Here is a 6,483-nt window from a genome sequence, read left to right as displayed (position 1 = left end):
GTGATGTTTGGGGAAAATCCAAAACACTTTGTTTTCAGGAAAAAATGCTTGTTTTGTCCAAATCTTGCTTTGTTGCAATCAGGATGCATGTTTTGTATTTTTTTTAAATTCCGTACAGGTTTCCTTTTCACTCTGTCATTTAGGTTAATGTTGTGACTGAACTACAATGTTGATCATCCTTAGTTTTCGCATCCCAGCCATTAATTGTTTTAAAGTCACCATTGGCCTCATGTTGAAATCCTTAAATGTTATCCTTCCTCTCCGACAACTGAGTTAGGAAGGACGCATGCATCTTTCTAGTGACTGGGTGTATTGAAACGCCATCCAAAGTGTAATTAATGACTTCACCGTGCTCAAACGGCTATTCGGTGTCGGTTTATAGAAATGTTTTTATCAATAGGTTCCCTTTTTTGCAAGTCATTGCAAAACCACCCTGGTCGTTGTGGTTGAATCTGTTTTGAAATACACTGCTCCACTGGGGTAAAGGGAGGAGGTCATTCGACAACCATGTTAAACACTGCCTGCACACAGTGAGTCCATGGAACGTATGTGACTGAAGAAAATGTTTACTTCTGAAGTTAAGGCTTGTCGTGACAAAGGGGTTGAATACTTATTGGCTCAAGACATTTCAGCTTTACATTTTTTTTATTAACAATCCCATGCTGACATTGGGGTACAGTGGTGTAAAAGATGCCTTTAGTACACTGAACAAAAATATAAATGCAACAATTTTGATTATTTGACTGAGTTACAGTTCATATAAGGAAATTAGTCAATTGAAATAAATTTCAGGCCCTAATCTATAGATTTTACATGACTGGGAATACAGATATGCATATGTTGGTCACAGATACCATAAATATGTATGGGGTGTGGATCAGAACCATTCAGTGTCTTGTATGGTAATAGCACGGCCCTCGTCACATGGCGCTACAGAGAGTTGTGCAGACAGCCCAGTGCATCACTGGGCCGAGCTCCCTGCCATCCAGAACCTCTATCAGGCGGTGTGAAAAGAAGGCCCGGGAAAATCGTCCAAGACCCACCTACCCAAGCCATAGACCGTTTTCTCTACTGCGGCACGGGAAGAGGTACTGCTGCATCAAGTGTGACGTCAAGGGGATCTTTAACAGCTTTTATCCCCAAGCAACACGACTCATAAATAGCTACACGGACTGAGTTTACCTTCTATCTTTATTGACCTTTTATTTCTATGCACACTCACAGGGCCCTACACAGACACAAACAATCATTTGCTCACTCAAACAAAATATGCACATTTGTAAAGGTGTGTAGTCAGTATAAATCTATGTAGTTCTGTTCTTGTGTATTGATGTTCTGTATTGTCATTCTATATTATGTTTCATGTTTTGTGTGGACCCCAGGAAGAGTAGCTGCTGCTTTTGCAACAGCTAATGGGGATCCTAATAATATCCCCAAATACCTCTCGCATACAATCTGCTGCTACTCTTATATCCTGTTGTCTAGTCACCTTTCCCCTACACATGTATCTCTGCACATGTAAATTTGGTATTGGAACTGACTTTATAAATATTTCCTGTATATAGTAGGCTTACTTTATTGTGTATTTCTTATTCTTATTTCTCGTGTGTTTTTTTCTGGTATTACATTATTGATTTGTATTCTTGGGTTTTGAGTTAGCAAGAAAGACATTTTACTGTACTTGTGCATGTGACATTAAAACTTGATCACCATTTGCCTCATGCAGCGTGACATCTCCTTCGCATAGAGTTGATCAGTCAGGCTGCTGATTGTGGCCTGTAGAATGTTGTCCCACTCTTCAATGGCTGTGCGAAGTTCCTGGATATTGGCGGGAACTGGAACACGCTGTGGTACACCGAGCCAGAGCATCCCAAACATGCTCAATGGGTGACATCTGGTGAGTATGCAGGCCATGGAAGAACTGGGACATTTTCAGCTCCCAGGAATTGTTTACAGATCCTTGTGACATGAGGCTGTGCGTCATCATGCTGAAACATGAGGTGATGGCGGCAAATGAATGGCACGACAATGGGCCTCAGGATCTCGTCACGGTGTCTATGTGCATTCAAATTGCCATCGATAAAATGCTATTGTGTTCGTTGTCCGTAGCTTATGCCTGCCCATACCATAACCCCACTGTCACCATGGGGCACTCTGTTCACAGCTTTGACATCATTCAACCGCTCGCCCACACAACGCCATACACCATCTGCCATCTGCCCGGTACAGTTGAAACCGAGATTCCTCCGTGAAGAGCACACTTCTCCAGCGTGCCAGTGGCCATCGAAGGTGAGCATTTGCTCACTGAAGTTGGTTACGACGCCAAACTGCAGTCAGGTCACAACCCTGGTGAGGACGACGAGCACTGAGATGACCTTCCCTGAGATGGTTTCTGACAGTTTGTGCAGAAATTCTTTGGTTGTGCAAACCCACAGTTTCATCAGCTGTCCGGGTGGCTGGTTGGACGTACTGCCAAATTATAACAACATTGGAGGCGGTTTATGGTAAAGAAAAACATTAAATTCTCTGGCAACAGCTCTGTTGGACATTCCTGCAGTCAGCATGCCAATTGCCCGATCCCTCAAAACTTGAGGCATTTGTGGCATTGTGTAGTGTAACAAAACATTTTAGAGTGGCCTTTTATTGTCCCCAGCACCTGTGTAATTATTATGCTGTTAAATGTGTTTTTTTATTTTATTTAACCTTTTATTTAACCTACTGAACCAACGCTCTAACCACTAGGCTACCTGCCGCCCCTAAGCTTCTTGATATGCCACACCTGTCAGGTGGATGGATTATCTTGGCAAAGGAGAAATGTTCACTAACAGGGATGTTAACACATTTGTGTACGACAACAGGTATGGCAAAACATTTATTTTTACTGCTCTAATTACGTTGGTAACCAGTTTATAATAGCAATAAGCCCCCTCGGGGGTTTATGGTATATGGTCAATATGCCATGGCTAAGTGCTGTGTCCAGGCACTCCGCGTTGCGTCGTGCAGGACAACATCCCTTAGCCATGGTATATTGGTCATATGCCACACCCCCTCGGGCCTTATTGCTTAAATACAAAATTATGCAGTTCAAATCAAATTTGTCACATGCGCCGAATACAGGTGTAGACCTTACAGTGAAATGCTTACTTACAAGCCCTTAACCAACAATGCCATTTTAAGATTTTATTTTTAAAGAAATAAAAGTAACAAATAATTGAAGAACAGCAGTTAAATAAACAATAGCGAGGCTATATACAGGGAGTACCGGTACAGAATCAATGTGCGGGAGCACCGGTTAGATGAGGTAATTGAGGTAATATGTACATGTAGGTAGAGTTATTTAAGTGAATATGCATAGATAATAACAGAGAGTAGCAGCAGCTTAGAGGGAGGGGAGGGGGGGCAATGAAAATAGTCTGGGTAGCCATTTGATTAGATGTTCAGGAGTCTTATGGCTTGGGGGTAGAAGCTGTTTAGAAGCCTCTTGGACCTAGACTTGGCGTTCCGGTACCACTTGTACTGGGCCATACGCACTACACTCTGTAGCTCCTTACGGTCGGCTGCAGAGCAGTTGCCATACCAGGCAGTGATGCAACCCATCAGGATGCTCTCGATGGTGCAGCTGAAGAACCTTTTGAGGATCTGAGGATCCATGCAAAATCTCCTGGGGGGGAATAGGTTTTGCGTGCCCTCTTCACGACTGTCTTGGTGTGCTTGGACAATGTTAGTTTGTTGGTGATGTGGACACCAAGGAACTTGAAGCTCTCAACCTGCTCCACTACAGCCCCGTCGATGAGAATAGGGGCGTGCTCAGTCCTCTTTTCCTGTAGTCCACAATCATCTCCTTTGTCTTGATCACGTTGAGAGAGAGGTTGTTGTCCTGGCACTACACGGCCAGGTCTCTGACCTCCTCCCAATAGGCTGTCTCGTCGTTGTCGGTGATCAGGCCTACCACTGTAATGATGTTGTTGGAGTTGTGCCTGGCCATGCAGTCATGAGTGAAAAGGGAGTACAGGAGGGGACTGAGCTGAGCTGAGATGTGTTCAGGATCAGTGTGGCGGATGTGTTGTTGCCTACCCTTACAACCTGGGGGCTGCCAGTCAGGAAGTCCAGGATCCAGTTGCAGAGAGAGGTGTTAAGTCCCAGGGTCCTTAGCTTTTGATGAGCTTTGAGAGCACTATGGTGTTGAACGCTGAGCTGTAGTCAATGAACGGCATTCTCACATCAGTGTTCCTTTTGTCCAGGTGGGAAAGGGCAGTGTGGAGTGCAATAGATATTCCATCATCTGTGGATCTGTTGGGGCTCTATGCCAATTTGAGTGGGTCTAGGGTTTCTGGGAAATGGTGTTGATGTGAGCCATAACCAGCCTTTCAAAGCACTTCACGGCTACAGATGTGAGTGCTATGGGTCGGTAGTCATTTAGAGAGAGGTTACAGACTCAAATAGGGAGAGGTTGAAAATATCAGTCGAGACACTTGCCAGTTGGTCAGCGCATGCTCAGAGTACACGTCCCGGTAATCCATCTGGCCCTGCAGCCTTGTGAATGTTGACCTGTTTAAAGGTCTTACTCGAATCAGCTACGAAGAGCGTGATCACACAGTCATCCGGAACAGCTGGTGCTCTCATGCATGTTTCAGTGTTACTTGCCTCGAAGCGAGCTTAGAAGTAATTTAGCTTGTCTGGTAGGCATCTGACCACTTTTTTATTGACCGAGTCACTGGTGCTTCCTGCTTCAGTTTTTGCTTGTAAGCGGGAATCAGGAGGCTATAATTATGGTCAGAATTGCCAAATGGATGGTGAGGGAGAGCTTTGTGCACGTCTCTGTGTGTGGAGTAAAGGTGGTCTAGAGTTTTTTTTCCCTCTGGTTGCACATTTAACATGCTGTTAGAAATTAGGTGAAACTGATTTCAGTTTCCCTGCATTAAAGTCCCCGCCATCACGGTTGACAACTCCCTTGTGTCCTCCTCCCAGAGTGCTAAGAACCTTGGCGTGATCCTGAACAACACCCTGTCGTTCTCCACTAACATCAAGGCGGTGACCCGATCCTGTAGGTTCATGCTCTACAACATTCGCAGAGTACGACCCTGCCTCACACAGGAAGCGGCGCAGGTCCTAATCCAGGCACTTGTCATCTCCCGTCTGGACTACTGCAACTCGCTGTTGGCTGGGCTCCCTGCCTGTGCCATTAAACCCCTACAACTCATCCAGAACGCCGCAGCCCGTCTGGTGTTCAACCTTCCCAAGTTCTCTCACCTCACCCCGCTCCTCCGCTCTCTCCACTGGCTTCCAGTTGAAGTTCGCATCCGCTACAAGACCATGGTGCTTGCCTACGGAGCTGTGAGGGGAACGGCACCTCCGTACCTTCAGGCTCTGATTAGGCCCTACACCCAAACAAGGGCACTGCGTTCATCCACCTCTGGCCTGCTCGCCTCCCTACCTCTGAGGAAGCACAGTTCCCGCTCAGCCCAGTCAAAACTGTTCGCTGCTCTGGCACCCCAATGGTGGAACAAGCTCCCTCACGACGCCAGGACAGCGAAGTCAATCACCACCTTCCGTAGACACCTGAAACCCCACCTCTTTAAGGAATACCTGGGATAGAATTAAGTAATCCTTCTAACCCCCCCCCCCCTTAAAAGATTTAGATGCACTATTGTAAAGTGGTTGTTCCACTGGATATCATAAGGTGAATGCACCAATTTGTAAGTCGCTCTGGATAAGAGCGTCTGCTAAATGACTTAAATGTAAATGTAAATGTAGTAGCGCCGCCTCTGGAAGAGCATTTTCCTGTTTGCTTATGGCCGTATACAGCTCATTGAGTGCAGTCTTAGTGCCAGCATCGGTTTGTGGTGGTAAATAGACAGCTACGAAGAATATATATGAAAACTCTCTTGGTAGATATTGCGATCTACAGCTTATCATGAGATACTCTATCTCAGGCGAGCAAAACCTTGAGACTTCCTTAGATATCGTGCACCAGTTGTTGTTTACAAATATACACCCCTTGTCTTACCGGAGGCTGCTGTTCTATCCTGCCGATACAGTGTGTAACCCGCCAGCTGTATGCTATTCATGTAGTCGTTCAGCCACGACTCTGTGAAACATAAGATATTACCGTTTTTAATGTCCCGTTGATAGGATATACATGCTTGTTGTTCGTCCACTTTATTATCCAACGATTGTACGTTGGCCAATAGTACCGATGGCAAAGGCAGATTAGCCATTCGTCGCCGGATCTTTAAAAGGCACCCCACGATCTCCTTCCGCGATATCTCCATCTTTTCCCCCTGCGAATGACGGGGATGAGGGCCTGGTCGGGTGTCTAGAGTAAATCATAAGAGACGGTAGCAGCAACATTATGTACAAAATAAGTTACAAGCAATGCGAAAAAACGAACAAAATCGCACGGTTGGTTAAGAGCCCGTAAAACGGCAGCCATCCCCTCCGGCGCCGTCATCGCCAGTTCAGCCTCATTGTTGGAAAAGAGCA

The sequence above is a fragment of the Salmo trutta genome, chromosome 36 (assembly GCF_901001165.1).
Source record: "Salmo trutta chromosome 36, fSalTru1.1, whole genome shotgun sequence".
Taxonomy (NCBI): Eukaryota; Metazoa; Chordata; class Actinopteri; order Salmoniformes; family Salmonidae; genus Salmo; species Salmo trutta.
This window is presented reverse-complemented; position numbering follows the sequence as displayed.